This window comes from Aptenodytes forsteri, unplaced genomic scaffold (genome assembly GCF_000699145.1).
Source record: "Aptenodytes forsteri isolate BGI_AS27 unplaced genomic scaffold, ASM69914v1 Scaffold61, whole genome shotgun sequence".
NCBI lineage: Eukaryota > Metazoa > Chordata > Aves > Sphenisciformes > Spheniscidae > Aptenodytes > Aptenodytes forsteri.
This window is the reverse complement of record NW_008794443.1, coordinates 4026099-4036820: the sequence shown is the minus strand read 5'-3', so window position 1 is coordinate 4036820 and position 10722 is coordinate 4026099. Positions and strand designations below refer to the sequence as shown.

Sequence of the window (10722 nt, the reverse complement as noted above, 5' to 3'; positions counted from 1 at the left end):
CCGCCACACTCACCTTCGGCCCAGCTCCGCACCACAGCACCGCCCGCAGCCTCAGCTCTGAATGGGAACGAGCGACTGCGCGGACGCCAGGCTATAGCCCACCCCATGCAGATGAGCCGCCCTCCTCCCGCTCCCCATTGGTCGGCTCAGCCCCTCTCCGGTCTCCCATTGGCCGGCCAGGAGGCCGCAAGCCAACCTTTGCGCCAAGCGGCTTTCGGGGGAGGGCAGCCCGCTCCCATCGTCAAGGCGACCAGCCGGGGCAAACAAAAAAACCCCAACAGATCCGCAGCCGGTGAAGCTGCTGCGTGGCCAGCCCGGAGGCGGAGGCGGGGGCCCCGCGGGGGGGGGGGGGGCGCGGCCCCCCGCCCCCCCCCTCCCCCGGCGCGGCCCACGCGTGCTGCGAGGGGAGCTGGGGCCCTTGCGGGAACCGGTGCGTGGGGAAGGGCGGGCCCACGCCGAGGAAATTTTTCTCCTGTGTGGCAAAGCCGTGAAAACCTGCGCAGAAAGCCGGTGCCATCCCCAGGCGTGTGTGTGCAAAGCAGAGGATTCCTTTGTGCGCGTACGCGGGGTACGCTGACTTCGCGTGTCCCTGTATAAACGCACACGCACGTCGTGGGGAGAGAGAGAAGGCATTTAACACGCTTATTGTCACTAAAACTGGAAGCTGAGCCTCGGTTTCGCAAAGGCTCAGCAAGCGTGTGGTTCAGCCCGGTGCTGCCGTGTCGCGGCAATCCCATCCTCGGACGGTACGGCCACGCATCCCGAGGTGGGCGTAGAAACGGCCACTAAAACCGGCAAGAAGGCAGCACGCTGGCAAGAGGAAGGCTGGGAAGAGGGGTGGTGGTGGTTATTAGTTCTAGGAAAAGGTTAATTACAAATACAATAAATTTTTGCTTTGATTTTGAAGTGAACAACCGTTACGCTTCCTGGGGTGGAGGAGGAGCACTCGTGCGACCGGTTATGACACATCAGATACCACTGTGCCAACAGGAACAAAAACTTTTTCAAGTGTTTTGCGTGGGTCTGCACAAGGGCATCTGATGCCCCAAGACACATGCTTGAAGACCATGTTGTGACCAAAAAAATAATGGAGTGGAACAATACTCAACACCAGGCCACAGAATTAAAGACTGCGCCAAAATGGAGTGACTCACGCCCCTGAAAAGCTCCAATCCCTCCATGGACGTTGAAAAAACCACCAAATTACTCACTGATAATTATTTAGTCTGTTGCATTATGGTGAAGTGTGAACCACGCACCACTGAATGAACTGGGTGCTCTGTGATCGGCAAAGCCTCCATCCCTGGAAAGTAATACTCAACTTTCTATGGACTCAGCGGTGTCATGGTGTTTAGTAAGAACATGACCACTCACATGAGTTGTTCCCAGCTGCGGCACTGCGGAGGGATCCTGTTCCTTCCTGGACTTACTTATCCAGCTTCTCCCCGGTAGCTGCTCCCTGCGACGGGCTTGGCAAGGCCCCACTCCATCCCCTCCTCTGTGCTGGAGCGTTGGACCGTGGGGGTGTGAGGTCCTGCCAGGGGGGCATGCCTCCTTCCCCCTCAGCCCTGGTTGCCACCATTCCTCTAGGCTCTCCCCGGTAGTATGGCTCCCAGGGAATATACTGCTTTGGTTACGTTAGGTAAGTTGCAGTTGTAATACAAGGTCTTTGTGGGTTTACTATGGAGAATAGCTGTGCCCACGCTTCCCATAAGCCTGTTTTTCTTCCAGGATTTTTTAACTGAGGGATAGTCACACACTGCACTGCGGAAGGGAGTCTGCAATGAGAGGAATCCCATTGCAAGGTCAAAACATTTGAACCGGGCTGACCTGGGAAAGGCACGGTCTCGTCCCTTCTCACCTTCCCGTGCCCTTAGCCTTCACTCCTGGACATGATCGCTCCTGTTCAAGGCAGAGCATCATCCCCAGCCATGGGAATGTGGAGGCCCGAGCAGGGACTGGCACTTTGCCTTGCTGGGACACTGCAGAGCCCAGACCCATGCGTGTAATCCCATGGGAGCTCCCAATTCCCCTGGGTTTGCTTCCTCCCATTTCATCTGACACTACACAGCCTGAGTTCAGACTGATGGGGGCCTGGCTCTGCAGTATTTCAAGTACATAACAGCAAACCTGTGAAGTTCTCCATGCCTGGAGTTGGGGTCTAGGGGCGCCAGGGGTCTGACAGTGCCCAGTTCATCCTGACTGCACCATACGAAGCCATTTTGTTGCTTGCAAAGTTAGTTATGTTTGTGCTTGCTCCAGAACTGCCTCGCCCTTCCAGCCTGACTATGACTGATCATTTCTTCTGGGCACGTTTTTCTTTCCTTCCTGAGAACAACCCCCCGAGCCAAGCTTTAAGTCTAATAAAAAGCAACGGAAATCTGTTGAACTGACCGCCTTCCCTAGGCACGCCATGCTGACACAGTACCCCATGAGGCCCCCCTGCATGACTCCTAGGCTCCTAGCAAGGAGACGCCGTTTGAACCCAAGCTGTTTCGTGACAGTGCAATATGGCCCACATGTCCAGAGCGGCACTGCATGCTGGTTTTTTGTGCTTTTTCTGCCTTGCTGGAGGTGCAGATTCATGTGGGCTGCACAGCCATGAATCAGGTTGAAGTGCTGCTGGGATGCACACAGCTGAGCTAAAGCAATATTGGCCAGGAGAGGCCCTTGGAATTAAACTGTCACTTTATAGGTAGATGATTCTTTGCAGTGCCAACCTCCCCAAAACCGCATGTTATACCCCTTATAGCTGTGTCCTTGGCAGTAGTTCCTGACTTATCCTGGAGCTTTACCCTTCCTGGTGCAAAGGCATGAGAGGGGAGTACTCCCTGCAAACACACACTCCTGAGCAATCAGATGCTGGAAATCATAAAACTGGATTTTTATGCTGGATAACTGATAGATTAGAGGTGCTCCACCATCTTTGCACTTTGTAGAAGTCCCTTGATTGCTGTGCATGGAAAATCACGTGGAGGTGCTGAGTCTTATAATAAGCTAGAGAAGATGGAGCACAAAAAAGCCTAAGGCCGAGGGAAATTCAACATTGTAGTAGTTGAGCAAAAGGCTAATGGTGAAGTATGGTAAGGTGCTCTTTGGGAATAGAAGACATATTATGAAAGGTCATGATTAGCTTGGTGGCAGGCAGAACTGGAGTGTCAAGCAAACTTATGAAAGGTCATGATTAGCTTGGTGGCGGGCAGAACTGGAGTGTCAAGCAAACCTTCTGGCCAGCTGTGAGAGGGGACTGGCTGTAGAAGACCAGCCTAAACTCTTCCCCTTGTCCCTTGCCTAGGCTCTCCTTTCCTTGTGACCACAAAACCAGCACAAAGCAAGCAAATTTCCTCCACTGGAGTGTGAGCAACAAGCTGTGTGCTGAGAACCCGCATCCCCTGCTACTCGCATGGTTCCATCCCTGGCAGGCAGGACTCACTCGTGGTTCTGGCCACAGACCCCATGCGAAGAGCCGTGTCTGCTCCACTGAATCGTGTCTCTGCAAAAGAGGGCGCAGCTGAAGACACTGGCACTACGGTAGCTAGAGGCAGCAGTGATCGGGCATCCAGGATCAGAAGCCTGGCACTGTTCAGGTGTTGGTATAATTTTTCCTGGAAGAGCAGCTTTAAAATTGCACTGTACCATACATATTAAAATAAAAGTCAGAGGTGATACTAAAAATGCCACTGCTCAGTCATGTATCCTGCCTGATTTTTTTTTTCTCTTTCTTTGAAGAAAAAGTTGAGCATCCCTAAGGCAATGAGATATCTAGCTGGCATGAGTTTCTGTGGGAATCCGGGCTTGTTACCAATTAATCAAATATTCAGTGCACTCTTTTAAAATAATGTATTTCTTTCATGGTTTGGGAGATGGATGTATGGTTAATGGGGTGGACATTGGGAACAGAGAGTTTCAGAAAACATAAAGCCACTGTAGCTAGTAATCTAGTTTGACAGCTCACGCAAGTACCCTAACACATTGGTATAACATGCTGATGGAGCAGATGGAGAAAAAACACCAACACAGATCTGGCTTACAGGCATCCACCACCCAGAAATGGAAAACAATTCTCGTGATCAAAATCCCCTTCCATTGCAAGGCCTAGTCATTCCCTGTGCTTTACAGGCCATGGTAAAATTATAAGTGTAATATATGTAAGTTTTTTGATTGCTTGCAATATGCTCATGAGCACAGAAGCTGACTAGGCCAGCCTTTTCCTTCCCTGTTTAAAGTGGTTGGGCAGGAGAGTTCAGCGCTTTGCAGAGTGTGAAATCACTGGTTCAAACGGCTGAGGATGCCAAGGCAGGGAGCAGAACCACCACAGATCAGGACTTGTTTGCCGGTGCATTAATATGCTTAACAACCATTATGCAGTGTGGGGTGCATTCCAGGGTGTGAGCTTTTGTAGCACCTTGAAAGTGCTTCCTGAATACTCAGGGACTTCTCTTTCTCCCCAGTGCCTCACAAAACACCTGAAGAACATGTGTCTGGGTCACTGCGTATGCACCACCCTCATCTACTCTATCCGACAGTCCTGCAAGTGCCAGCCTGTTTATGTTTTGATAAGTTTCTTTATGAAAAGCAGTCCTGCATCTAAGTGGCCTTATGAATGAGGCTTTCTGACTGCGTTACGACGTCACCGCAGTCAAGGTGAGATCTCCGGAGGAAAGCAATTGGATGCAGAAGTCAGCACTCTGTCGCCCAGATTTCTTCTCTTCACTGGCTCTGCAGATCGTGGTATTTTTAAGGAAGATTCATTGGAAAGGTAATGGCAGAGCCTGACTAATGCTGTCTCTGGGTATCTATTAAAATTATTGAATGACTGTTTAAGATGTTTTCTTTCAGGCATTCAAAACCTCCTCTGACTTTACATCCTTCTCTCTTGCTTCTCATCCCCCTTTTCTGTCTTACAGCTTAACTCTGATGAAACACCACAGGTTTTAGGCACATGAATGATGAAATGACTTGAGATGACAGACCTGATGTCTTTCTTAATGCTTGTAACTTCCGCCGCTTCTCTTGATTCTCCTGTCTTCTCCCAGGATTTTAGAGATGGACTGGTTAGTGTCCTGAAAACGATTTAAAAGCCACCAGTTCCTGCATTTAATAGCCAGTCTGAAAGTAACTTCAGTACAATGACTGGGGTGAGGGAAGGACCTAGACTGAATTAGATCTTTTCAGGTCCTCATATAGAAAACTCACAACTGCAGCACAAAAATTAAACTAAGAGTTGTCAGTGAGGATCTGCTATCAGTGACAAACCCTGCATGGCTGCAGGGACCTCAGCCTGCTGTATCACCTGACAGTCTGATTTCGGATTTTCTCCAACTCCAGCTGGCTTTGGTAGGTTTGGGATTTGAATTTTCAATGGAAATTAATGCCCCTAGTTTGCAAGCCAGCAGGGACAGGGCAGGGAGCTTACAGACCTTGGCCAGAGAATGTTATGTCTGACTTTCTATGAACTGGGTGCTCAGGGTTTATTCAGTACTAAAGGGGGTTTAATGGATGCTGGAGATACAGGTAACATTAGACTAACTAGCCATTTTTGAGAAGTGATACTATGGACACAGGTTTGTGTGCAGCTATGAATATGTAGCATAGGTCAATCATCAGCCCACATGAGTATACGAGAGCTGTGTTAGACACTCATGTACTAGGCAGAATACTTTGAACATATTTTATTTTAAATGGAACGTTACTGCACAACAACCATGGCAACAACAAAAAAGCAGATAAGGTGGCTGGAATAGGAAAAATATATACTACTTTCTAACTACTGTGAACGCTAACCTGCATATGAAACTACTACATCCGTTTTCAGGTGATGGTGAAGAGTTATTTGGAAGTGAACCAATGCACAAATCAGCGTGCTGATACCAAAGAGTACATTTCCCAGCAGCCGATGATCTGATATGGTGATTTGAGGTTATACTGAAAGCTTTTAAACCAGCTGGATATTAATTGCCAGGAATTGTGCATCCAAAGGCCATACCTGCTCATTCAAACCATGACGAAACCATTAAGTAATCCCCTTTATAGAGGCCAGTGTGTAAGCCTTGCACTGCCTTTTACAGGGTGTTTGAGACTCCTTGCTGAGCAAGTCTTTCCCTCTCACTTTGAAATATATTCTGCTATAAAGGGGAAAACAAGCTAGGAATCGATTAGCCATTAAGAAATTATATTTGGTATTTAGGTTTTTTTTTTAGAATGGAAACCTGAAAAAAACAGTATGAGTAAACCAGTAACAACTCATTTGTTTTTTTAATGAGTGCATAATACTTATGTAAAGCACAAGAGTTATCAAGCAGGATTCTCTTGCCACAGAACAGGTACAGCACAGACAGTAGGATTTAAATTTCCTTCATGTCGTCTTCCTGCCTTAAAAATAGACCTCATTCTCATGGGAATCACTTTTAGCTGCTACCGTCTCCCCCGCCTCGCACAGGCAGAGTGCAGTGGGGATGAGCTACTGGGAAAGGGGGGGCTGCGGGCGCTTCTGATCTTGCTGAATGTCCCTGCATGGACCTTGCCTGCAGCAAAAAAAACCACTGCAGGTCTGAGCAAGCAAGCACTGGGGCACAGATGACTTGGGGAAAGCAGGGACTGATTTCTTGATCTCTGAAACTGGATGCATCTGTCCATAGTTTGGATCTCTGAGTCATGCTTTTATAATCAAAAGGAAACAGGCACGTCTGGACTGACCTCAAAGATACCCACATAAAACACAGCGTCTGTATCAAGGCTGTTTCTCTCCATGGGCTAGAAAGGAAGCTTAAGGTGGCAAACTCGTACCTAGACACATACTGACATTCACATGTCTTCCAGGATCTTACACTCTATGGGATATAGAGTAATTGCAGCTATAACACTCACTGAAAACTAACTCTCATAGGCTGTGAGGAGCTCGGCAAACACGCTCTGGCCCAGCCACTCAGCTCCCTCAGCACATACCTCGAGCACAGGCCAAGAGTCGAGCAAAGTGAAATGCAGCAGATGCACTAAATGCTATGATTAAACCTCTCTCAAAGACTTTATACCCACTATTCCTCCCCATTAACACGGGCCTGTGATAACCCATCTCTTGGTCCATTTCTTTCTTTCTTTGTGGAATAGATGTTTACTAGCATCAATCTGGGATGCCCTGCTCCATGGGTGAGACCCAGCTCCTCTTTTCCACTGATTTGTTTTCTTGTTTTCTGTATCTTCCGATTTACCTGTCAGAACAGGAATCCCAGTTAACCGCTGGGATCTCATCACAGTCACATTTCTTTGATTGCACCACTGTATTTCTTAATCCAAATCCATGTTTGCACTCCCTTCCCTACCTTCCACATCTATCAACAAAGTCCTCTGACATCTTCAGAAAATCACTGCAGAAGCCTTTTCCGCTGGCCAGGCCTCTGGCACAGCATCTCTTCCACACCAGCTCTGGTCCTGCTGTGTCATGGAGCTTTCCCCAGTCCCTAACCATGGGCCCTCTTGCTCTGGGGAAAAAGAGCACAACCCTTCCCTCAGGTGTGGCCTCTTCATCAGATGCTGACTGAGCTGCACCTTTCTGATCCCTTATCTCTCAACAGCTGATCTCTGCAGTGGTGGGTGAAGGTCCTGCACTCTGGCCCTAGGGTGGGCTCTTCACCACCCTAGAGGGCTGATTGCCATGCTTGTAGAGAGCTTGGAGAGTCGTTTCCCCTTCTCATGTGTGCTTTTAGGGTCGCTACATTCATCTGCCCCACTGAGCTCTGTAGGGGTTAATGCATTACAGTTTGTACAGCTCTTTGAAGATGAAAAATGCAATGGAAAGGTTCTGTTATTGTTACCATGTATGAAGAGTTCTGTACCAAACCCAACTGTATTGTGTTTGGCCACTGGATGTCACAGCTGCTCAACACACAATGCAGCTGAAATAAGAAAGGAAAAGTGCCTACCCAGCAGTGGGCAACAGCCACATTTTCAGAGCCTTTATTTGTTCTGTGAAGTGTTTGTTTGTTAAGGGGCTTGGGGTCTTTTGCTGTGTTTATGCACTGCTAATATTGACTTTCAGAGAGACTGAGCAGCAGCTGTGCTTCCTCTGCGTGTTATTACACTGGGACATCAGGAGCAAAATGAATATTTTTATGGAAGGAGGTGCAGATATGTATAAAGTAGTAATGACACGGTGTCTGAGAAGGTGGACAGGTATTTGCACATGCTGACGAGCTATCTTGTCACTGAGTTATTCCTTCTTTATCCCACCACCATCCAGTGCACAGCACAGAGCCCTGGTATGATGGAAAAATTTCTCCCAGGCCGGCTCTTGACAGCACTCCTTCAATCCTCACACTCAGGCCACATTCCTGTGTACCTCACACTAAATGCAGAGGGAAGATTGAGCTCCCCCTTCCTAATCCTCCCTTCACACTTTCTTTTTTTTTCAAAGTCTCAAGTAGAGATCCAGAACGTGAAGTCACTTTCAGCAAAGTCTGTAGAGCAGACCTATATAGACATTACAAGAACTGTAATTACGTTTCCTGGAAATGAAAATGAAGAGGGGTTATTTGACCATGTTCTCTTCTTTTTATAGCATCACATTGTCCTTTTCACCACCATGGGGAAATGGCGAGTGACAGGCTGCTCATGCTCGTGGTGCGGTGAGGTGATAACCACCCCAGGAGTGATGTGAACATTAAAGAGGGAAAACTATCTTCAGATGATCCGAGGGCTATAGCTATAACTAAGAGTAATTGGCTGAAACTGAGCAAAAGAAAATTTAGGCTGACAATGAACTGCAGGTAGCTAATGCTGAGATCTGTTAGACCGTGAAATGGAATCCGCAGAGGAAACCTCTCTGCTTTAAAACGGGCAAATCATGCTTTTAGGAACACTGGTGTAAACCTCCGGTGTCTGTCTATCTCTGCCTCAAAGCCCATTTCTGTCACAAAGCTTCAGCAGAATCAACAAATGTATCTGAATTTATGTTGGTAGAAGGTGAATTTAGCCAAGCACATCAAAATATTATATAAGAGGAAGGAGGCCTAAGGGGATTGTGTGAACTGGAGAAATGAATTCTAGTGCTTTTCTGCCTCTGAGTTCCATGATCTCTGTATGTAGTTGAAAGCCGGGGGCAAAAAGCAAAAAAAAAAAAAAAAGCATGGGCAAAATTTCAAAGAAGCGAGGGCCAGTTTTGGAGGGAAGATGTAAAAACATTACAGGAATTGTGGAATAAAAGGATCTCATGTTTCAATCTGCACAGCTATTGCCAGCTTTACTCATGGGTTTGGGCCCACTAGCGCTAGCTGCTTTTTGTCTTTCGTAAAACTTGTGTAGGCGCTGAATACTTTTATTCATCCAGCCTGACTTCAGCAGGGAGAGCTCCATTTGAAGAGGTTTTAGACTCACTTACGAAAACCTAGATAGCCTGACTGAAGGCAATCTGTCCGTCTCACATCAAACAGCCTGTTCCTGGTCAAATGTTTGCTGGACTCGGGAGTGATGCAGCTATTACTGCAACCCCTGATGAAATTCCCACTGATTCAGATGGAAAGGAGTTAACCCTTTCAAGTTCTGGGTCAAAGGAGCACTGAGGTATTGAGCCAGCTACTTCAATGCAATGTCAAGGTTTTAATGTGGCTACCAATACTCAGAATGGATCTGAAAGTCAGACTTGAGCTGAGCTTTAGGCCAGCGAGGACAGAGGGAATAGCCCGGGAGAAGCAGGATTTAAAAGATGGCAAAGAGTCAGGGAAAGCTGGAGAGATAAAAGTGAAGTGCATGGAAGCCAATGATGTGGGATTAAAGGCTTATTTCCTACTGCAGTTGGGGCGGGAGGGGGGAGGCTGAAGTCTGTGTAACTGTCTCTGTGTAACTGTGTCTGTGTGAAAGTAGCCTGCTTTTGTGAAGAAATCATGCCAAGAATATTCATGGCTGAGATATCTGACATTAGATTTTCCCACTGGCTAAATTTGGGTCCTGTTAGACCTACAATCTTCTTCACCTGTAAAACACCAAGCACGGTCCTGCTGTGATATCTGGAGTTCCTAGGCACTACGTCCATACTTCTCTCTAGCAATTATATTGAGGTAGCAAAACAGATGACTAATAAAGACAAGCCTCAAGCCAGCCAGGTTTAATACCATATACACTAAAAAAAGCTATAGCTCCAAGAATCAATAAGTGACTGTTGACGTGTGCAATACTTTATACAGGAGAAGGACTCCTTCCATATTATTCAGCTTGTATTTAGAAGCTTAATATTCCAATACATTTAAAGAGTTTAATTAAAATTATTTTTCTGTCATAACTCCAAAACAAATTCATACTTAATCCCCTTAGTAAATCCTCTCCCCAGATTGCTGTGTCTTGCAGAGTAGCCACTAATTTGGGGGAAGCTAACTTGAGCTAACAGAGATGTGGTTTTTGAACCACATCAGCACCCACAGCTCCTGCTGATGTCAAGTGAAATGTCACAATTTTAGCATGTTGCAAAAGCTCCATTAAAAATTAATTCACTGTCATCTCCAGTTTCCTGGCACCAGGACATTCCCAAATGGGCTTTATTTCAAATCCTTTGTGCAGACTGGGCTAGCTGATCGATAAAGCACAGGCAAGAGAAACAGCTTCTCCCTAAATGACATCCATTTAAACACTCTGGGCACGCACACACAGGCAGGGTGGCAGGAGGGATGCTTTGGTGCAGAGGTGGCCTCCTGTTCTTGACTCTTGTTCACACCCTCATGTACTGCTGTGGAATCC

The 10722-nt window shown here is 47.2% G+C and overlaps 1 protein-coding gene across 2 annotated transcripts in view; it reads right to left on the bottom strand.

Moving 5' to 3' along the window:
* ENO1 (enolase 1) overlaps nucleotides 1-84 on the bottom strand; it is a 16757-nt gene extending 16673 nt beyond the window's left edge. For both annotated transcript variants that reach the window (XM_009289667.1, XM_009289666.1), the window contains exon 1: nucleotides 14-84. The gene's annotated coding sequence lies outside the window, so the exon portion shown is untranslated. The remainder of the gene's footprint in view (nucleotides 1-13) is intronic.
* Between the last annotated feature and the right edge of the window lie 10638 nt (nucleotides 85-10722).